Source organism: Giraffa tippelskirchi, chromosome 14, assembly GCF_054371585.1.
Source record: "Giraffa tippelskirchi isolate mGirTip1 chromosome 14, T2T-mGirTip1v1.2.pri, whole genome shotgun sequence".
NCBI lineage: Eukaryota > Metazoa > Chordata > Mammalia > Artiodactyla > Giraffidae > Giraffa > Giraffa tippelskirchi.
The window spans coordinates 26,977,125-27,000,968 of NC_137288.1; the positions used below are offsets into that span (position 1 = coordinate 26,977,125).

The 23,844-nt window shown below is 41.7% G+C and overlaps 1 protein-coding gene and 1 long non-coding RNA gene across 5 annotated transcripts in view; one reads left to right on the forward strand and one right to left on the reverse strand.

Moving 5' to 3' along the window:
- Positions 1 to 1,770: 1,770 nt before the first annotated feature.
- LOC145534879 (uncharacterized) lies at positions 1,771 to 8,977 on the reverse strand. The gene is made up of 3 exons (XR_014075032.1): positions 8,808 to 8,977; positions 2,341 to 2,419; positions 1,771 to 2,086 (listed from the first exon to the last, which is right to left on the reverse strand). It is a non-coding gene; the product is annotated as an uncharacterized LOC145534879 (long non-coding RNA).
- Positions 8,945 to 23,844, forward strand: part of SYT4 (synaptotagmin 4) — a 60,258-nt gene continuing 45,358 nt past the window's right edge. Inside the window, exon 1 of one of the 4 annotated variants that reach the window (XM_081563184.1) lies at positions 8,945 to 9,093. The gene's annotated coding sequence lies outside the window, so the exon portion shown is untranslated. The remainder of the gene's footprint in view (positions 9,094 to 23,844) is intronic. The other 3 variants (XM_081563181.1, XM_081563185.1, XM_081563183.1) reach the window with 3 other exon arrangements.

Below are 23,844 nucleotides of genomic sequence, written 5' to 3' on the forward strand. Positions count from 1 at the left end.
CAGAAGAACTATATAAAAAATATCTTCAGGACCCAGATAACCACAATGGTGTGATCACTCACCTAGAGCCAGACATCCTGGAATGTGAAGTCAGGTGGGCCTTAGAAAGCATCACTCACTACAAAGCTAGTGGAGGTGATGGAATTCCAGTTGAGCTATTTCAAATCACAAAAGAAGATGCTGTGAAAGTGCTGCACTCAATATGCCAGCAAATTTGGAAAACTCAGCAGTGGCCAAAGAACTGGAAAAGGTCAGTTTTCATTCCAATCCCAAAGAATGGAAATGCCAAAGAATATTCAAACTACCACACAATATTCAAACTACCGCACTCATCTCATAAACTAGTAAAGTAATGCTCAAAATTCTCCAAGCCAGGCTTCAGAAATACGTGAACCGTGAACTTTCAGATGTTCAAACTGTGTTTAAAAAAGGCAGAGGAACCAGAGACCAAATTTCCAACATCTGCTGGATCATTGAAAAAGCAAGAGAGTTCCAGAAAAATATCTATTTCTGCTTTATTAACTTATCCAAAGCTTTTGACTCTATGGATCACAACAAACTGTGGCACATTCTGAAAGAGATGGGATATCAGACCACCTGACCTGCCTCTTGAGAAACCTGTATGCAGGTCAGGAGGCAACAATTAGAACTGGACATGGAACAACAGGCTGGTCCCAAATAGGGAAGGGAGTACATCAAGGCTGTATATTGTCACCCTGTTTATTTAACTTATATGCAGAGTACATCATGAGAAACGCTGGGCTGGAGGAAGCACAAGCTAGAATCAAGATTGCCAGGAGAAATATCAATAACCTCAGATATGCAGATGACATCACCCTTATGGCAGAAAGTAAAGAAGAACTAAAGAGCCTCTTGATGAAAGTGAAAGAGGAGAGTGAAAAAGTTGGCTTAAAACTTCACATTCAGAAAACTAAGATCGTGGCATCCGGTCCCATCACTTCATGGGAAATAGATGGGGAAACAGTGAGAGACTTTACTTTTGGGGGCTCCAAAATCACTGCAGATGGCGACTGCAGCCATGAAATTTAAAGAAACTTGCTCCTTGGAAGAAAAGTTATGACCAAACTCGACAGTTTATTAAAAAGCAGAGACATTACTTTGCCAAGAAAAGTCCATCTAGTCAAAGCTATGGTTTTTCTGGTAGTCACGTATGGATGTGAGAGTTGGATTATAAAGAAAGCTGAGTGCTGAAGAATTGATGCTTTTGAACTGTGGTGTTGGAGAAGATTCTTGAGAGTCCCTTGGACTGCAAGGAGGTCCAACCAGTCTATCCTAAAGGAAATCAGTCCTGAATATTCATTCTAAAGACTGATGCTGAAGCTGAAATTCCAATACTTTGGCCACCTGATGTGAACTGACTCATTTGAAAAGACCCTGATGCTGGTAAAGATTGAAGGCAGGAGGAGAAGGGGACAACAGAGGATAAGATGATTGGATGGCATCACCAACTTGACGGTCATCAGTTTGAGTAAACTCTGGGACTTGGTGATGGACAGGGAGGCCTGGCGTGCTGCAGTCCATGGGGTCGCAAAGAGTTGGGCACGACTGAGTGACCTAACTGAACTGAATGGTGCAATTGTTGGAGGTCATCACTACTGGCTATTCCTCATCCTCATCCTCTTTGGTGGGTTTTGGGGTTCTCTTCTTCTGAACAAAGGTAAGGGTTCTGGGGATAGTGAGTGGAATTTCTTTCTTATCGGGAACACCCACAACACTTAACAAGGTACGATAAGGGCAAGGCTTCACATAAATTTAAAGTGTTTATTGCCCAATACTCTCTTTGCCTCTCGCTGTTTGATTGTTTTCTCCATTTCAAAATCAAAGCCAATATGCATGGTGGGTGGCTTCTCTGGCATTTTCTTAGGGAAAATGCACCCACTGTAAAGATTTCTGGAATCCAGTTTTCGTGCTTTAAATTTGCAGAGCCCTGCTTCCACAGGATTACATTTTTTGAATTTTGCATTTGTTTCCAACAACTCCACCACTTCTTGATGCATTTTTATTCTCTTCTCTGATTGTTGCTTCTCAGTGCTTTTTAGGATCTTCTGTGTATGGGAAGAAGAACCTGAAAAAGAATACATATGCATTTATGCATGACTGAATTAAGTTCCTGTACACCTTATACAAACACAACATTGGAAATCAACTCTATTCCAACAGAAGAGCAAAATGAAATTGCACAGAAAGAAAAAGAAAAAAGAAAGAAGCATGAAAAAATGCTCCCATTTTGTGGCTATTTTCCATAACAATGTCGAAAGCTGTGTTGATGGGCACTTAATATTCAGAAGGCCCGTGGGCTTGTGAGTAAACAACACTTACCTGCAAGGAATGTTCTAGGAGTGTTCATCAAAACAGGGCACACATTCAAGAGTCAATTGCAAGATGTTTCACTCATACACTTTAACAAAAATCACAGGAAATGATGTCAACATTGTTAAATATTAGAGAAATCCAAATCAAAACTACAATGAGGTATCACCTCACACTGGTCAGAATGGCCATTGTCAAACACTCTACAAAGAACCGAGGCTGGAGAGGGTGTGGAGAAATGAGAACCCTCCTCCATCGATGCTAGAATGTCAACTGGGGACAGCCACTATGGAAACAGTGTGCGTGTATGCTAAGTCACTTCATTCGTGTCTGATTCTTTTCGATGCTGTGGACTGTAACCTGCCAGGCTCCTCTGTGCATGGGATTCTCCAGGCAAGAATACTGGAGAACACTGTGCCCTCCTCCAGGGGATCTTCCCCACCCAGGGATCGAACCTGTGTCTCTTACGTTTCCTGTGTTGGCAGGTGGGTTGTTTACCACCAGCACCACCTGGGAAGCCCATGGAGACAGCATGGAGGTTCCTTAAACAATGAAAATGAAACTACAATCTTCCTGTTGACTTAAAAAAATATTCACAACCTAAAAGTTGAGAGCTATGTTTTATTTGGTGGGAATTTTTAGGACTTCAGGCCCATCAAGTAACCCTGAGATAACTGCTCCCAGGAGGTGAAGGGAGGGACCAGGTTACACAGAAGTTTGTAACAAAGAGCAGGTAGTCTGAATATCAAAAGATTATTGTTAAAGAAAACCAGATATCCTGAGTCAAGGAATTTAGTGCTCTTCTGTGTATGGGAAGATGCAAGAGTCTGGGTTCACTGAAACCATCTCTTTTATATGCACCTCACCTATCTGGGGCCAGCATCCTGTTTTCACATCCTGAGCTTCCTTTCCTCAGGGCTCAACTTCGGGAGTGTCTGCAGTCTGATGGCTGCTAGGGAATAGATACTCTTCTCCTTCCTGAGCTCCCTGAGGGCTCACGGCTCACGCTGGAGGGCTGCAACTGCTGATGACTATGACATCCTTGTTTACTGATACAGCAGGAAATAGTCCATTTCTCACTCCCGAACACCATACACAAAAATAACCTCTAAATGATTTACAATCTTAATGTGAGGATAGACACTCTAAAACCCTTGAGGAAAATATAGGCAGAAAACACTTGCTGTAAATCACAGCAAGTTCTTTTTGGATCCACATATCAGAGTAACAAAAAAATAAAAATAGGCCAAAGGGGTGTAATTAACCTTAGTAACATTTTCACAGCAAAGGAAACCCAAAATGAAAGAAAAAGACACCCTTCAGAATAGTAAAAAAAAAAAATTTCAAAACAAAGATCCCCACAAAGAAGTCATCCCCAAAACATGCAGACAGCTCAGGCAGCTCAATATCAAAAATAAAACAAAAATACCCAATAGGAAATGGGCCAAAGATCTCAATGGACATTTCATGAAGAAGGCATACTCATGACCATTAAGCACTTGAAAAGATGCTCAGTATCAGTAATGGTTAGAGGAAGGCAAATCGAAAGTCCAATGAACTCTCACCTCACACCAGTCAGAATGGGCATCTCAGAGAATCTCCAAAAATACATGTTGCAGAGAATGCAGAGAGAAGGGAACTCCCCTGAACTCTTGGTGGGAATGTAAATCGGTAAATCCGTTAGGCAAAGAGTATGAAGTTTAAAAAAAAAAAACAAAACTAAACGTAGAAGTACCATAGGATCCAGAAATATCACACCTGGGTGTAGATACAGAGCACACCAAAATTTGAAAAGACGCCTACAGCCCTACGATCACAGCTGCAGTAGGTACCATACACAAGAAATGGCTGCAATCTAAGTGCAGACACAGATGGACAGATAAAGAAGATGGGGTACCTAGACGTAGTACAATATTATTCAGGCATTAAAAAGGATCAAATAATGGCATTTCCTGCCCAGGGAGGAAAGTAGAGGTGATCATTCTAAGTGAAGTAGGGGAGACAGGGCAAGATAAGAATCATATGGTATCACTTCTAGGTGGGATCTAAAAATGGAGATAGATGAACTTCTTTACCAAAGAGAAACGGCCTCACAGACTTATGGCTCCCAAGAAGAAACTCACGGTTCCCAAGGAGGAAAAGAGGAGAGAGAAATGAGGGGTTCAGATTAACACACACACACTATCTTCATAAAATCATCCACAAGGACCCACTACATAACACAAGGAACCCTCTTCAACACTCCGTAATAACTTACATGCGAAGAGAACCTGAAAAAGAACATATGTATGTCTAGCTATGCATGAATCAAGCACCTGGAAAGACATTCCCCCTCACTCATTACTGTACTCTGTTGCTCAGTAATGTCTGACTCTTTGCAACCCCATGGACTGTAGTCTGCTAGTCCCCTCTGTCCATGGAATTTTCCAGGAAAGAATACTGGAGTGTGTTGCCATTTCCTTCTTCAGGGGATCTTCCCAACTCAGAGATTGAACCTGCAACTCTCCCATCTCCTGCATTGCAGGCAGATTCTTTACTGCTGAGCCACACCAGGGAAGACCAATTCATTATTAAATCAATGCTAATCAAGTCTACACTGAGGAATCCCCTCCCACTGGTCAGAAAGATCTCTAAAGAATAAATGCTGCAGAGGACGTAGGGAAAACGGAATCCTCCTAGACTCTGAGTGGGGATGCACAAGGGTGCAGCCATGATGGAAAACAGCATGAAAGTTCCTGAAAAAGGTAAACAGAGGAGCCATGGGATCCAGCAACCCCACTTCTGGGCTCGGATCTGGAGAACATCACAATTGAAATGACACATGCACCCTTGTTTTTAAGGAAGTGCTGTTTACAATAGCCAAGAGTCCTCTATTACATAGAGTCCACCAAAGCGTCCAGCACCAGGAGCATGAAGACAGAGCGGTCCATCTATACACTAGACTACTCCTCAGGCTCTGGGGGTGGAATCAGGATGGGAGAATGTGGGCCTCTGACCAGCAGCTGGTTGGAAGAAGAGAGACCAGTCCTGAGGGCAGAGGGTTCCCTGAAGTCTGTGGACCCCAGGGCCCTGATGGGTTTCATCCCCCATGGGGACATAGGCAGGCCCGGAGCCCCTTTGATGAAGCCACAGCAGCAGTGGGCTCAGAAGTCTCCTGATGGTGTCTCAAACTCTGACACCGTGTTTTACAAAGAAACAAGAGAATGAAGCTGAGCACCTGAGGGCCAGTCCTTCCGATTCTGAGTTGCTTCCAAAAAGACCACCATCACTTGCATGGGGTCATCTGTGATCCACCTGCCCCCTACTGGCCTTTCCTCTTCCTCCTGGTGATGATTCCAGTGACATGTCCAGCCTGGACCCCTCTCCCAGGCCAGATGCATCTGTCCATCCACTGCCTCCCCATGATGCTCTGGGGGCTAACAGGCCAGTCTATATAGGAACTTAGTAATCTCCTAAAATGAGAGTGATTTTATACACAACTAATGGGCTTCCCTGGTGGCTCAGATAGTAAAGAATCTGCCTGCAGTGTGGGAGAAGTGTGTTTGATTCCTGGTTTGGGAAGATCCCCTGGAGAAGGGAATGGCTACCCACTCCAGTATTCTGGCCTGGAGAATTCCATGGACAGAGGAGCCTTGCAAGCTATAGCCCATGGGGTCACAAAGAGTCGGGCAGGACTAAGTGATTTTCACTTTCAATGGGTAGAATGGTGGCCCCAAAAGATGTGTCCCCCCAGAACATGTGAATAAGTCTGTATCTGGGAAAAGGGTCTTTGTAGATGCATTTAAAGATGTTGAGGTGAAGTCATCTTGGGGGTGGGTGGCCCTCAATCCAATTAGCAGGTTCCTTGTAAGAGACAAAAGAAGGGAGAAAGACATAGAGAACAAGCCGCATGAAGATGAAGGCAGAGATGAGAGGGAAGGGGCCACAAGCCCAGGGACCCCTGAAGTGCCAGAAACTGGAAAAAGCAGGAAGGACCCCATCTTGGATCCCCTGATGCCCACATCACCTTGATCTCAGACATCTGGTCTGCAGGACTGGGGGAGGATGAACTCCTGTTGCTTTAAACCACCCAGCTTGTAGTCATTTGTTCGAGAAGCCACAGAGCAGCCACACAGACCCTGCTCTGTAGGATCCTGGAAGTGTGGGTCTCACTAAAAGCAGATGGAGTCCAGATTACAGAATCCTGGAGTGAGCACTGGGCCCTCAGAAATGCTAAAGCAGTGGCTGGACCCCAGAATGTTAAAGGGTCAAGTCTGAAGCCCATCCCTAGGGTGCCAGCTGCACATGCCTCCCCAGATTCTGACACCTATACACGTGGTCCTGACTGAGAACATTTAATGTCACTGTTCACATTGCTAATTAAGAATCCTCCAGTTACACAGGTGAAAACCCAGTTAAGTTACTTGCTCCACAGATGACCAATTCTGAAGATGGTCAGGGGTGGGAACATACATGTAGCCAGCAGCCCTTCCACTGTCTCCACCCCCTTACTCATCCCCCTCCTCCACTCCCCCCGCAAGGAGCATCCTCAGTGAGAAGTTGGGGGACTGCACAGAAGCGTCTCTAAGTAAACCTTGGCTGAGCCCCAGGCTAGCTGCTCCTGAACCTCATCTACCCCCTTCCTAGGTAAAACACCTGATTATGAGCAAAGACCTCACAGGCTGGAGGAAAGGGCTTGGAGCCACCCCAATGACAGCATGGTTGCCAAGTTGGCTCCTGCAGGCCAGGTGGGATGGTCTTGACCCAGGGGGCTCTTCTGGAAGCTTTCTATTCCCTGCCTGAGTTACCTCTCCAGTCCTGGCTCCCATTGCCTTTTCTCTTGCTTCCTCACCCCCGTCCCCAACCTGAGGAGATGTCCAATGGCAGGTACGGGTGACATACCACTTCCTTACCTGGTCTAGAAAAGACCTGATTACAAACAGCAACCTGCAAGGCCCTCTCGCCAGCCCAGCTCCACATCCAAGAGAATATGGCATAGAGTCCAGCTGCAGGCACTCTTACACCCGCTTACAGAGACCTCAACCCAGGCACACCTGGAAGGGCTGCCTGGCAGGGTCAGGTCAGTCCACCCTCCACCATCAGGGGCTCGCAGTTGCAGAAAATGGGCCTTGTTGTGCCCGCCAGGTGCAAGGAACAGGAACATGTGACATCCTGAGAGTCAGGATGGACATGCAGCTGGAGCTCTGGCTTGTTTTCTAATCATTTTATATGGCCTATGAGTGAGAGGTAATTTCAAGAAGACCTTCTCCTAATGAGAGGAACCCAGGTGTTAGGGAGAGGAGGGGTGGTGTGTGGAGACAGGGCCCCAGGGAAGTCCCTGGAAGACTTGGAGGAGGAAGGCTGCATAGTGAAGCCCAGGATCACTGACCTGTTCAGGAGCAGCTGTTTGTTAGTTCAAGTCCTGCTCTGAGGGGCTCAGGACCTGACCAACAGGTGGACTAGGGGTGCTCTGCAACGAGGTCTCTGCACATGGTTCCTGAGCCCTGTGGGGTACCTGCCCAGGTGAGCCCCATATCCTTGGAGGAGCCAGTCCACCAGAACTCTGTGCTCCTGGGAGGAGTGTGTGAACAAGCACCCTCTCTGTGCAGCGGGCACAGAGTAGCTTAGAGACTCCCCCAGTGGGCAGCATTGGGATGCAATGAGAATCAGATTGCACAGCGGGGCCCCTGCTGAAGGGGTTCAGGACTGATGATGAAGCTGAAGCTCCAATACTTTGATCACCTGATGTGAAGAACTGACTCACTGGAAAAGACCCTGATGCTGGAAAAGAGTGAAGGCAGGAGAAAGGGACGACAGAGGATGAGATGGTTGGATGGCATCACCGATTTGATGGACAAGAGTTAGAGCAAACTCTGGGAGTTGGTGATGCACAGGAAAGCCTGGCTAGCTGGAGTCCATGGGGTCGCAAAGAGTTGGACATGACTGTGCAACTGAACTGAAGTGAACTGATGTATAATATTAGGCTTCCTAGACAGTGCAAGTGATAAAGAACCTGCCAGCCAATTCAGAAGATGTAAGAGAGGTGGGTTCAGTCCCCAGGTTGGGAACATTCCTTGGAGAAGGGTTCAGCAACCCACTCCAGTATTCTTGCTTGGAGAATCCCAAAGACAGAGGAGACTGGTGGGGTCCAGTCCATAGCGTCATAAAAAGTCAGACATGACTGAAGTGACCTGGTACACACACATGTATAGAATCACGTAATCTATAAACAGTGATAGTGAAGAGGAAAAGTTAAAAGTTTTACATAACCTCCTGCTCTTTCTGCCTCTGTAACTCAGCTTGCTACTTGCAAAGTCTAGATCATGTAGGTCTCAGAAAGTGGGGACTCACTCACCCTTGTACTACTCTTTGCAATCGCCCTAGTCCCTGTAAACCCGCTTAATCATGCTTGTCCGTGTATAAAAGCTCTGTAACCCCTTTGTTTGGGGCTCAGAGCTTGGAGTGTTAACGCCTCTGGGCCCGCCAGCATAATAAACCTGAGTTCTCCAACTCTCCAAGTGTGGTGCTTGGTTTCTCGAGTACTGGTTTCTGCAACATTTCTGGAGGCCCCAGCGAGATTCCAGCCACGCCGGCCTTTTGAGCTGCTGGACTGGTGGCCCGGCCGGGTAGGAGCAGAGGAGCCTCGAAACAAACGAGGAGGCGCGCCACCTGACGGGTTCCGGGTTCTCTTTCGCACCGGCGTTCCAACTCTCCAGACGGCCGAGTCCCCACCGGACTCATTGGAGGGACGGACCAACTCACCAGGAATGGCCGCAGAATAAGGTAAGGCCCCAGGGCCGGCCTCCAGTCAGGAGGTCCTACCCCAACGGCTAGAAGAGGAGACTGATCACCTTCTTGGAGCTCCCAGGAAGGGAGCATCAGACAGGGAGACCTGGGGACTCGGGAAAAGGGAGGTATTGTGATAACCTCTGAGTGATTGTGTATGCATGATTGCTGACTGAAGGAAGTGAAAGTGAGCTCCACAGTCCTCGGACTACAGATCCCGAGAGGGCCCAAAACCTGCGGTTCCGTGACGACCTCATAAGGCTGAAAGGCAGTGCCAGGCTCTGGGGGATTTGATCCCTCCCTTCGAGGCTGGTCCGGGTCGGGGGTTTATACTGACCTGCCAATGCTAGGAGGAGTCTTAAATCTCCCTCGGGAGAGCGGCAAAGGCGGAAGAAAAATGAATGTGAACGAGTGTGTGGCTTGATTCGCTTGCGCTTCAGGCTCGATTGTGTGGCTTCACGGCCTTAGTGGCTATGGAGTCCGAGTGGGCCCTAGCTTGGGGTTCCGTGGTGACCTCATATGGCTCAAGGCAGTGTTGGCCTCTGGGGGACCCAGTCACTTCCTGTGAGACAGATCCAGATCAGGGATTTATACTGTTCCGCCAGTGCAAAGAGGCACCTAAGTTCCCCCCGGGGACGCGGCCAAGCAAGCATCTGAATGGTCTCCTCTTTTGAGAGGCACCCACCCTTGTTTGTCTTTGCGCCACTGACTCAGGGCGGGATACATGGAGAGGGAGAAATTATTGGTTACCGGTCGTTCTTCTGTCTACTGACTTCTTGAGTTCATATCTGAGAGATTTCCTCAAAACCCTGCCAGATAGATTACATTTGTCAACATGTTCCTCTAAGACAACAGTTTTAGATTGTGTGATAAAGAACTTTAAGAAGGGCTGTTTAAAAAAATTAATTTATTTATTTTAATTGGAGTCTAATTACTTTACGATATTGTAGTGATTTTTGCCATACATTGACATGAACCAGCCATGGGTGTACATGTGTCCCCCATCCCCCCCTCCCACCTCCCTCCCCATACCATCCCTCAGGGTCGTCCCAGTGCACTGGCCCTGAGCACCCTGTCTCATGGTTCCATGCATAAGAAGGGTTTTGTAGGAGATTACAGAGTCAAGATGACCCCCAGGAAGCTTCATAACTTATGTGAGCTTGATTGGCCATCCTTTGACGTTCGATGGCCGCCAGAGGGCACTCTCGACCTTCTCATCTGGGTCAGTAAGATCTTTTTTGTATAGTTCTATGTATTCGTCCCACCTCTTCCTAATATCTTCTGCTTCTGTTAAATCCATACCATTTCTGCTCTTTATTGTGCCCATGTTTTCATGAAATGTTACCTTGGTATCTCTAATTTTCTTGAAGAGATCTCTAGTCTTTCCCGTTCTATTGTTTTCCTCTATTTCTTTGCATTGATCACTGAGGAAGTCTTTCTTATTTCTCCTTGCTATTCTTTGGAACTCTGCATTCAGATGAATATATATTTCCTTTTCTCCTTTGCCTTTAGCTTCTCTTCATTTTTCAGCTGTCTATAAGGCCTCTCAGACAACCATTTTGCCTTTTTTTTTTCTTGGCAATGGTCTTGATCACCACTTCCTGTACAATGTCATGAACTTCTGTATATAGTTCTTCAGGCACTCTGTCTATTAGATCTAATCCCTTGAATCTATTAGTCACTTCCACTGTATAATCCTAAGGGATTTGATTTAGGTCATACCTGAATGGTTTAATGGTTTTCCCTGCTTTCTTCAGTTTAAGTCTGACTTTTGCCATAAGGCATTCATGGTCTGAGCCACAGTCAGCTGCCAGTCTTGTATTTGCTGACACTATACACCTTCTCTATCTTTGGCTATAAGAATATAATCAATCTGATGTCAATATTGACCATCTGGCAATGTCCATGTATAGAGTCTTCTCTTGTGTTGTTGGAAGTGGATGCTTGCTATGACCAGTGCATTCTCTTGGTAAAACTCGGTTAGCCTTTGCCCTGCTTCATTTTGTACTCCATGGCCAAAACTTGCCTGTTACACCAGATATCTCTTGATATCCTACTTTTGCATTCTAGTACCCTATGATGAAAAGTACATCTTTTTTTAGTGTTAGTTCTAGAAGACCTTGAAGGTCTTCATAGAACCATTCAACTTCAGATTCTTTGGCATTAATGGTTAGGGCATAGACTTGGATGATATTGAGCAGCTTGTCTTAGAAACAAATAGAGATTCTGTCATTTTTGAGATTGCACCCAAGTACTGCATTTCAGACTCCTTTGTTGACTTTGAAGCCCACTCCATTTCTTCTAAGGGATTCTTGCCCACAGTAGTAGATATAATGGTCATCTGAATTAAATTCACCCATTCCAGTCCATTTTAGTTCACTGATTCCTAAAATGTCAATGTTCACTCTTGCCATCTCCTCTTTGACCATTTCCAATTTACCTTGATTCATGGACCTAGCATTCAGTTTCCTATGCAATGTTGTTTTTTACAGCATCAGACTTTAGTTCTATCACTAGTCCCTTCCTCAACTGGGCATTGTTTTCCCTTTGGCTCTGTCTCTTCATTCTTTTTTGAGTTTTTCTCCACTCTTCTCCAGTAGAATATTGGGTACCTTCTCACCTGGGGAGTTCATCTTTCAGTGTAATATCTTTTTTCCTTTTCATACTGTTCATGGGATTCTCAAGGCAAGTACAATGAATTGGTTTGCCATTCCCTTCTCCAGTGGACCACATTTTGTCAGAACTCTCCACCCATCTTGGGTGGCCCTACATGTTGTGGCGCATAGTTTCATTGAGTTAGATAAAGACTGTGGTCCATGTGATCAGCTTGATTAGTTTTCTGTGATTGTTTTTTGCATTCTGTCTACTGGCTGATGGATAAGTATAAGAGGTTATGGAAGCTTTCTGATAGGAGAGACTGATTGTGGACCAAACTGGATCTTGTTCTGATGGGCGGGGCCATGCTCTGTAAATCTATAATATAATTTTCTGTTGATGGGCGGGGCTGTGTTCCTTCCCTGTTGTTTGACATGAGACTAAACTGTGGTAAGGGTAATGAAGATAATGACAACCTCCTTCAAAATGTCTTGGGCATGCACTGTTGTAGTCAATGCTCTGGACCGCTGCAGCAGGCCACTGTTGACCTACATCTCTTCCAGAGACTCCTGGACCCTCACAGGTAAGTCTGGCTCAGTCTCTTGTGGGGTCACTGCTCCTTTCTCCTGGGTCCTAGTTCACACAAGGTTAGTTTGTGCCCTCCAAGAGTCTGTTTCCCCAGTCCTGTGTAAATTCTGTAATCAAATCCCACTGGCCTCCAGAGTCAGATTCCTTGGGGTTTCTCAGTCCTTTTGCCAGATCCTCAGGTTGTGAAATATGCTGTGGTTCCTAGAACTTTCTTAACAGTGCAAGAATTTATTTGGTATAGTTGTTCTGCACTTTATGGGTCATCTGCTCGATAGTTCTATTTTGGGGTTAATGGTGATCTCTTCCAAGAGGGCTCAATGCCACATGCTGTGTGAGACAGGTCTGCTGCACATAGAGCCCCTGCCCCTGCGGCAGCCACTGCTGACCTGTGCTTCCACAGGAGATACTCAAACACTCAAAGGCAGATCTGGTTCAGCCTTTGTGCAGCGTCTGGGTCCTGGTGCACACAAGGTTTTATTTGAGCCTCTGAGCATCTCTGGCAGATATGGGGTTTGATTCTAAAGGCAATTTTGCCCCTCCTACCATCTTGCTGGGGCTTCTCCTTTGCCCTTGGATGTGGTGTATCTTTTTTTGATGGGATCCAACATTCTCATGTGGATGGTTGTTTAGCAGCGAATTGCAATTTTGTAGTTCTTGCTGGGAAAGATGAGCACACTTGCTTCTACTCTGCCATCTTTCTCTTGGTTTTCCTAGTACTACACAAGTAAATTCTCAAAAGGATTTCAAAGGTTTTCTGCTGCACAGATAACCTGTGTTCCATATTATACTATCTTTAGAATGGCAAATTCTGCCACTCTTCTTTTATCTTTGACCAAAGCTTATGCTAACAGATCTATCCTTGGATTTCCTTTCATAATCTACGTGGGAATGGGAAACCAGGCCTGCCCACATGTCAAGGCCAGTAAGAACCCAGGGTCAACATGTTTTTGCCTGCAATTTATGTTGCCTTATACAGAGTGGCCAGATCATAGAAAATTACAGCTATATACTATACATTTTACTCCATTAAGAAGCAAGAAGTTTCTGTTTCCTTCTGGCAAGTATAAAACCAAGAATAGATGGCAGCAGCATTAATTACTAAGTAACCATTATTCAGAACTACCTTATTTGGAAAAGGAATTTCTATTCTAAACCTGCCTAAAGGATATGAATAAACTATATTAATGATCAAAGATAGCAAGAAACAGAAAGTAAAATTTGCCTAAAATTTATAATGTTTCAATTATAACAAGCTATTGAACATGCAAATGCAATGACTCTTGTAATGCATATGAATTATGTTCTGACCATGAGGAATATCACAGTGTCTCCACTTGGTAGAGTAAATAGCATCCAATTTGTTAATAAAGACTGTCAATGTAAATGCTAAAAGGCTGCTGGAATGCATGAACACACAGCACTCATCAAAAGTGTATTGGTATCCTAGGTCATTTTCTCTTCATCATGTTTCAATGTCAATAATATCTTTGTGAAAACTTCTTGCTTTTCTTTCTAATTTCAGCTGATAATTAGACAATGACCATCATGAGCTTGGGAAATCTGTTTGACTCTTAGGTTGTTTTTTATTACTTTGATATCAGCACTCCTTATTCCATTAATCATAAATTACATCAACAATTTTGGCCCATTTTTCATGAAGATCAACTTTCTGAGAAGTTATGTGAGAACTTATATATGTCTCTTCAATAATTTTATGTATTTTGGTATATATGATTCATTTTTCCTAACTTTTTAACATTTTAAATTCATTTTCTGTTATAAGACCTATGATAATTTCTCACTTGCTGTTATCTAGTATTCTTGGTAATTAATATACTGTATTAATTTCCTTTGAACAGGATCAGAATGACAAGGAGAATGCACGGTAACTGTGATGAATTGCTAATGTAACAAAAGTGTTTGAAAGTTGGCAGAATATGTTATCAAAATACACCATTCCCTTTTCTTCCTGAAAACATTAGATTAAAACTCCCATGTGAAATATAAAAGTAATATTCTTCTATGAGGAGTCACAATGGAGAGAATTCTGTGCAAGCAGATCTTGTTAAAATAGTTCTCTTTTAGATTCCACACACAGTTATGTCATTTTCTACAATTTCATCTCTTTGTTCAACCTAATATAAAAGAATATAAGTTTTTCCATGTTGTCAAATATTCATTTCCTTATAAGGTCTCGTGTCATATGAAACACCTGTTTTTTCTCCTGTAAGTCTGTCTTATATCAGTTGTACTCAGAGATCAGCTGAAAAAAATCTAATTTTGCCTGACCTACATGTGTAAAGAGAAAGTACCTCCTGTGTACTTCCCAGAGAACACCATGGTATACAGTGTTTTATTTCTTCCACCACAAGGGCTGGTTTATACCATTGCTATTATTCCCCAAATAATTTCTTGCTCAGATGGAGCTAGTTTTAGCCTATAGTCTATACCTCTCTCTTTAAGAAAAATGTTATGACTCTAAACCTATCCTCAAATATTGTCTCTCTGGGTGTGTGTCAGGGGTAGTAATGAATAATCTTTGGCTTGTAGACCTGCACAATCAAAATTATTGTAGCTGATCCTAGAACTACTGAACTTGGATCTCTTGTGTGGCCCCCAGAAATCTTTAAGTCTCCTCAGGCAATTTTTAGGCAACCAAAAGTGCACTTTGTATCATTGACTCCAACAAGAAATATTTATTGAGCACTTTCCAAATCAAGGAGTTCTGAGTGGATCAGATGCAAATTGTATTTTGAGAGACTATACAATCTAATCTAGATCTGATAGACAGAGTGCCTGATGAACTATGGACGGAGGTTCGTAACATTGTACAGGAGACAGGGATCAAGACCATCCCCATAGAAAAGAAATACAAAAAAGCAAGATGACTGTCTGAGGAGGCCTTACAAATAGCTGTGAAAAGAAGAGAAGTGAAAAGTAAAGGAGAAAAGGAAAGATATTCCAATCTGAATGCAGAGTTCCAAAGAATAGCAAGGAGAGATAAGAAAGCCTTCCTCAGTGATCAATGCAGAGAAATAGAGGAAAACAACAGAATGGGAAAGACTAGAGATCTCGTCAATAAAATTAGAGATGCCAAGGGAACATTTCATGCAAAGATGGGCTCGATGAAGGACAGAAGTGGCATGGACCTAACAGAAGCAGAAAATATTAAGACGAGGTGGCAAGAATACACAGAACTGTGCAAAATAGATCTCCATGACCCAGATAATCACGATGTTGTGATCACTCACCTAGAGCCAGACATCTTGGAATGTGAAGTCAAGTGGGCCTTAGAAAGCATCACTACGAACAAAGCTAGTGGAGGTGATGGAATTCCAGTTGAGCTATTTCAAATCCTGAAAGATGATGCTGTGAAAGTGCTGCACTCAATATGCAAGCAAATCTGGAAAACTCAGCAGTGGCCGCAGAACTGGAAAAGGTCAGTTTTCGTTCCAATCCCAAAGAAAGGCAATGCCAAAGAATACTTGAACTACTGCGCAATTGCACTCATCTTACACGCTAGTAAAGTAATGCTTAAAATTCTCCAAGCCAGGCTTCAGCAATACGTGAACCGTGAACTTCCAGATGTTCAAGCTGGATTTAGAAAAGGCAGAGGAACCAGAGATCAAATTGCCAACATCCGCTGCATCATTGAAAAAGCAAGAGAGTTCCAGAAAAACATCTATTTCTGCTTTATTGACTATGCCAAAGCCTTTGACTATGTGAATCACAATAAACGGTGGGAAATTCTTAAAGAGATGGGAATACCAGACCACCTGACCTGCCTCTTGAGAAACCTGTATGCAGGTCAGAAAGCAACAGTTAGGACTGGACATGGAACAACAGACTGGTTCCAAATAGGAAAAGGAGTATGTCAAGGCTGTATATTGTCACCCTGCTTATTTAACTTATATGCAGAGTACATCATGAGAACTGCTGGGCTGGAAGAAGCACAAGCTGGAATCAAGATTGCTGGGAGAAATATCGATAATCTCAGATATGCCGATGACACCACCCTTATGGCAGAAAGTGAAGAAGAACTAAAGAGCCTCTTGATGAAGGTGAAAGAGGAGAGTGAAAAAGTTGGCTTAAAGCTCAACATTCAGAAAACTAAGATCATGGCATCTGGTCCCATCACTTCATGGGAAATAGATGGGGAAACATTGGAAACAGTGGCAGACTTTATTTTTCTGGGCTCCAAAATCACTGCCGATGGTGACTGCAGCCATGAAATTAAAAGATGCTTACTCCTTGGAAGGAAGGTTATGACCAACCTAGATAGCATATTAAAAAGCAGAGACATTAGTTTGCCAACAAAAGTCCGTCTAGTCAAGGCTATGGTTTTTCCAGTAGTCATGAATGGACGTGAGAGTTGGATGGTGAAGAAAGCTGAGCGCCGAAGAATTGATACTTTTGAAATGTGGTGTTGGCGAAGACTCTTGAGAGTCCCTTGGACTGCAAGAAGATCCAACCAGTCCATCCTAAAGGAGATGAGTCCTGGGTGTTCATTGGAAGGACTGATGTTGAAGCTGAAACTCCAATACTTTGGCCATCTCATGCAAAGAGTTGACTCATTGGAAAAGACCCTGATACTGGGAAGGACTGAGGGCAGGAGGAGAAGGGGACAACAGAGGATGAGATGGCTGGATGGCATCACCGACTCAGTGGACGTGGGTTTGGGTAAACTCCGGAAGTTGGTGATGGACAGGGAGGCCTGGCGTGCTGCGATTCATGGGGTCGCAAAGAGTCAGACACGACTGAGCGACTGAACTGAACTGAACTGATGTCCTAGCTATGGTAAATAGTGCTGCAATGCACATTGGGGTACATGTGTTTTTTCAGTTTTGGTTTCTTTTAGGGTAGATGCATAAAAGTGGTATTGCTAGGTTGTATAGTGGTTTTATTTTTAGTTTTTAAAGAATCTCCATACTGTCTTCCATAATGGCTGTATCAGTTCACATTCCCACCAGCAATGCAAGAGGATCCCCTTTCTCCAAACCTTCTCCAGCACTTGTTGTTTGTAGATTTTTTGATGATGGCCATTCTGACTGGTGTGAGATGATATCTCACTGTAGTTTTGATTTGCCTTTCTCTAATAATGAGTGAAATTGAGCATATCTTCATGTGTTTATTAGCCATCCATATGTCTTCCTTGGAGAAATGTCTGTTTAGGTCTTTTGCCCACTTTTTGATTCATTTCAGTTCAGTTCAGTCGCTCAGTTGTGTCCGACTCTTTGCGACCCCATGAACTTCAGCACGCCAAGCTTCCCTGTCCATCACCAACTCCCAGAGCTTGCTCAAACACATGTCCATCGAGTCAGTGATCCCATTCAACTATCTCATCCTCTGTCGTCCCTTTTTCCTCCTGCCTTCAGTCTTCCCCAGCATCAGGGTCTTTTCCATTGGGTCAGTTCTGTACATCAGGTGGCCAAAATGTTGGAGCTTCAGCTTCAGTATCAGTCCTTCCAATGAATATTCAGGATTGATTTCCTTTAGGACTGATTGGTTTGATCTCCCTGCAGTCCAAGGGACTCTTCAGAGTATTCTCCATCACCACAGTTCAAAAGCATCAGTTCTTTGGTGCTCTCACATGGCCCAACTCTCACATTTATATATGACTATTGGAAAAACCATAGCTTTGATTAGATGGAACTTTGTTGGTAAAGTAATGTCTCTGCTTTTTAATATGCTGTCTAGTTGGTCATAAATTTCTGTTATCTTAGCTATTATGGTTTGTTGGAAAGGGAGAATTCTTTGGGACCGAAGGATGCAGGGCAATGTGAAGCTCTTTTCTCAGAGTATGAAGTACTCTAAATATATGAAGTACATCAAATACTGAAGAAACTAATGTCAACTAATTTTTGTTTTATAGGAAAAATATATTCACATCTTTTGCTGAAAGAGCTTGTTAAACTTTATTTAGGAGCAAACAATGTAGTTATAATATTTATCCTTTGGATATAATATTTATTGAAAAAGCCAGAGCATCTTTTGTCCCTAATTATGGATTATGGTTTTTCTTTTTCTTTTTTTTTTCAAAAACTAAAATCAGATTTTTGTTTTTAAAATATCTTAATTTTTAACGCTTAAATTAAGAATGCATTGAGATATAAGTTGCTGTGTCAGGGTAGAAGCACAATCAGTATTTAGATAAACAAATAAGCAAAAACGCATGATTATTCCAATTAGTAGGAAAAAACTTTGCTAAAATACTTATTCTCATTTTATATGTTATAGTACAACTTTCCATTGAAGAGATTTAAATACATGCTAAAAAAAATCCATGAATCACTTAAAATATAGGCTAATTAGGTAACTACCGTCCAGGAAGTGGTCTTTATACTCATATGTAAAGACCACTTCCTGTAATGAAGTATCTTTTAATTTCATCGCTGGAGTCACCATCTGCAGTGATTTTGGAGCCCAAGAAAATAAAGTCTGTCACTGTTACAGAAACAATCTGTCCATTGTTTCCCCATCTATTTGCCATGAAGTGATGGGACTGGATGCCATGGTCTTAGTTTTTGAATGTTGAGTTTTAAGCCAGCTTTTTCACTCTCCTCTTTCACTTTCATCAAGAGGCTCTTTAGTTCCTCTTCGCTTTCTGCCATAAGGGTGGTGTCATCTGCATATCTGAGGTTATTGATATTTCTTGTGGCAGTCTTGATTCCAGCATGTGCTTCATCCAGTTTGGCATTTCACATGATGTACTCTGCATATAATTTAAATAAGCAAGGTGACAATATATAGCCTTTTGGATTAGATTATTTGTTTTTCTGGCATTGATTTGTATGAACTGCTTCTATATTTTGGAAATTAATCCTTTGTCATTTGTTTCATTTGCCATTATTTTCTCCCCCCTGAGGGTTGTCTTTTCACCTTGTTTATAGTTTCCTTTGCTGTGCAAAAGCTTTTAAGCTTAATTAAGTCCCATTTGCTTATTTTTGTTTTTATTGATTCTAAGAGGTAGGTCATAAAGTGTCTTGCTATGATATCATACACTTGCTTGATATGATATCATACACTTGCTTGACATAATATTATACACTGTTATAAGACCTAAGACCTTTATAGTTTCTGGTTTTGCATTTAGGTCTTTAATCAATTTAGAGTTTATCTTTGTGTATGGTATTAGGAAATTTTCTAATTTCCTTATTTTACATGTAGTTGTCAACTTCTTCCAGCACCACTTATTGAAGAGACTATCTTTTTCCTATTGTATATTCTTGCCTCCTTTATCAAAGATAAGGTACTCATAGGTGCATGGGTTTATTGTCCCTGGGCTTTCTATCTTGTTCCATTGGTTTATACCTCTTTTCTGTGCCAGCACCATACTGTCTTGATGTCTATAACTTTGTAGTATAGTCTGAAATCAGGTAAGTTTATTCCTCCAGTTCAATTCTTCTTTCCCAAGATTGCTTTGGTTATTCAGGGTCTTTGTGTTTCCATACAAATTGTGAAATTTTTTTTTCTAGTTATGTGAAAAATGCCATTGATAATTTGATAGGGATTGCATTGAATCTGTAGATTGCATTTAGTAGTACAGTCATTTTCAAAATATCGAGTCTTTCAACCCAGGAGCTTGGAATATCCCTCCACCTGTTTATGTCATCTTTTATTTCTTTCATCAGTGTCTTATAGTTTTCTGTATACAGCTCTTTTGTCTCCTTAAATAGGTTTATTTGTAGGTATTTTATTTGTTTTGTTGCAATGGTAAATGGGATTGATTCCTTTACTTCTCTTTCTGATTTTTTCATTGTTAGTATATAGGAAATGCAAGTGATTTCTGTATACTGATTTTGTATCCTGTGACTGGACCAAATTCACTTAATAGTTCTAGTGATTTTCTGATAGTGTCTTTAGGGTTTTTTCTATGTACAGTACCATGTCATCTGCAAACAGTGAAGTTTTACTTCTTCCTTTTCTGTCTCAATTCCTTTTATTTCTTTCTCTTATCTGTTGCTATAGCTAGGACTTCCAAACTTTGTTGAATAATAGTGGTGAGATTGGGCACCCTTGTCTTATTCCTGATCTTAGAGGGAATGCTTTTGCTTTCTCACCATTGTGAATAATATTTGCTATGGGTTTGTTGTTTATGGACTTTTTTATGTTAAGGTAGGTTTCTTCTATGCCCTTTTTGAAGAGTTTTTATTAAATAGGGCGTTGAATTTTGTCAAAACCTTTTTCTGCATCTATTGAAATTAAAATATGGTTATTATCTTTCAATTTGTTAATATGGTGTATCACATTGATTGATTTGCATACATTGAAGAATCCTTGCATTCCTGAGATAAATCCAACTGATCATGGTGTATGACCTTTTAAATGTATTGTTGAATTCTGTCTGCTGGAATTTTGTTGAGGATTTTTGCATCTATGTTCATCAGTGATATTGGCCTGAAATTGTCTTGTTTTGTGATATCTTTGTCTGGTTGTGGTATCAGGGTGATGGTGGCCTCGTAGAATGAGCTTGGAAGTTTTCCTACCTCTGCATTTTTTTAGAAGAGTTTCAGAAGTATAGGCATTAGCTATTCTCTAAATATTTGGTAGAATCAATCTGTTAAGCCTTCTGGCCCTGGGCTTTTGTTTTGGGGAGATTCTTAATCACAGTTTCAATTTCAGTGTTTGTAATCGGCTTGTTCATAATTTCTATTTCCTTTGGGTTTTCTTGGGAGGTTGAACTTTTCTAAGAATCTGTCCATTTCCTTTAAGTTGTCCATTTTATTAGCATATAATTGCTCATAATAATCTCCTCTGATCCTTTGTATTTCTGTATTGTCCATTGTAACCTCTCCTTTTTCATTCCTTATTTTGTTAATTGGATTTTTCTCCCTATTTTTCTTGATGAGTCTGGCTAGTGGTTTGTCAATTTTGTTTGTCTTCTCAAAGAACCAACTTTTAGTTTTGTACGTCCTTACTATAAACAATAGTAAACACTAGGAAACACCTTCATTTATTTTTCATTTATTTCTGCTCTGATGTTTATGATTTCTTTCCTTCTACTAACTTTGGGATTTTTTTGTTCTTCCTTTTCCAGCTGCTTTAGGTGTAGATTTAGATTGTCTATTCAATGTTTTTCTTGGTTCCTGAGGTAGGACTTCATTGCTATAAATTTCCCTCTTAGAACTGCTTTTGCTGCATCCCATAGGTTTTGGATTGTTGTGTTTTCATTGTCATTTGCTTTGAGGAATCTTGATTTCCTTTCTTGTTTTCTCAGTATCCTCTTCATTACTTCAAAATATATTGCTTAATTTCATGTATTTGTGCTCCTTGCAGTTTTTTTTTTTTTTTTTTTTTTTTTACTGTAATTGATATCTAGTCTCAGCATTGTGGTCAGAGAAGATGCTTGTTGTGATTTCAATTTTCTTAAACTTACTAAGGCTTGATTTACTGAGACCACCAACATGTGGTCTGTCCTGGAGAATGTTCCATGTGCACTTGAGAAGAAAGTATATTCTTTTGCATTTGGATGGAAAGTCTTGAAGATATCAGTTAGGTCCATTTGATCTAATGTTTCATTTGAGGTTTGTGTTTCCTTAGTGGTTTTGTGTTTTGATGGTCTGTCCATTTGTGTAAGTGGGATGTTAAAGTCTCTTACTATTTTGTGTTACTGTCACTTCCCCTTTATTTCTGTTAGTGTTTGTCCTACGTATTGAGGTGCTCCTATATTGGGTGCATAAATATTTACAATTATTATGTCTTCTTCTTGGATTGATCTCTTGATTACTATGTCGTGTCCTTCTTTATTTCTTGTAATAGTCTTTATTTTAAGGTCTATTTTGTCTGAAATGAGAATTGTCACTGGGCTTTTCACTCCAGATTTCCACTTGCCTGGAGTATCTTTTTCTATCCTTTTACTTTCAGTCTGTATGTGTCTCTAGGTCTGAAGTGAGTCTCTTGTAGAAAGCATATGTATGGGTCTTGGTTTTTTATCCATTAAGCCAATCTGAGTCTTTTCTTTCAGTACTTTAAATATATCCTGCCATTCCCTTCTGGCCTGCAGAGTTTCTGCTGAAAGATCAGCTGTTAATCATATGGGTTTTTCCTTGTATGTTATTTGTTGCTTTTCCCTTGCTGCTTTTAGTATTCTTTCTCTGGGTTTAATCTCTGTTAGCTTTATTAGTATGTGTCTTGATTTGTTTCTTCTTGGGTTTATCCTGTATGGTAGCTTCTGTGCTTCTTGGACTTGATTGACTATTTCCTTTCCCATGTTGGGTAGTTTTCGATTATAATCTCTTCAAAATTTTTCCCACTGCCTTTCTTTTTCTCTTCTTCCTCTGAGAACCCTATAACTTGAATGTTGGTGCATTTAACATTGTCCCAGAGGTCTCTGAGGCTATCCTCAATTCTTCTCATTCTTTATCCTTTATTCTGCTCTTTAACAGTTATTTCCACCATTTAATCATCAAGCTCAATTATCCATTTTTCTGCCTCAGTTATTCTACTCTTGGTTCCTTCTACAGTATTTTTGCTTTCAGTAATTTTTGTTATTCATATCTGTTTGTGTATTATTTTTTCTATGTTTTTGTTAATTGTTTTAAATGCTTCCTGCATTTTTTCCATTCTATTTTCCAGGCTTTGGAACATCTTTACTATCACTATTCTGAATTTTTTTTCATCTAGTATTTGCTATTTCTTCTTTGTTTATTTGTTCTTGTACGTTGTTACTTTGTTCCTTCATTTGCACTGTATTTCTTGTATTTTCATCCCCACCCCTCCCTCCTCAATTTGCTCCATTTGAGGTCTCCTTTTCCTAGGCATTAGGGTCATATTCATTCTTCTTTCTGGTTTTTGTCTTCAGTGGGAAAGGTTGGTTCAATGGCTTGTGTTGATCTGGTTAGGGGTGACTTGTTCCTGTGTTCTAGTGGGAGAATGTTAAGTGTTTTTTTCCTAATGGGAAGGGCTAGGCTATGTGAAGTGGTATATTTTGAAGTGTCTGTGTGATTTCTGTCTGTTGATAGTTCTTTTTGCATTTTTGTCTTGCTTGTGGTTTGGGTGAGGTGTTCTGCTGTGAATTTGTTGGCAACTGGGTGATACCAAGTCTGTGTACAGGTGTAGGCTGTTATGGAAGCTGTCAGTAATTAATACCCCTGGGGTTAGGAGCTCTCTGGCAGTCTGGGATCTTGGACTCAGAACCCCCACTTCAATGGTTGAGGCCTGATTCCTGTGTTCCCAGGCCAGCTCTCCACCCACTTCTCAGCTTCTGGTCAGTCTCCTCTAATCTCCACATTAAAGTTAAATTTGTGGCATCTCGAAGATGGTAGAGTTAAACCAAAGTTACAAAATCTTGAAATGCAGTTAAGATTGCCTTTGCAAACTGCTCCCTACTCAACCTTGTCCCCCAGGGTCCCCCTCAGCCATTATCTTTCTACTAAGTGTATTAGTCTATATTTTAAATGTAATTTAAGGGAAAAAAGGCTCTCAATACATGTACTAAAAAAATCCATACAGGCTTGACATCTTTGCATCTATACTTCCTAGTATGCTTCCTAGCAGACAATAAAATGTCTCTCTGCTCAGTCATTTTCAATTCTTTGAGAACCCATGGACTGTACCTCACCAAGT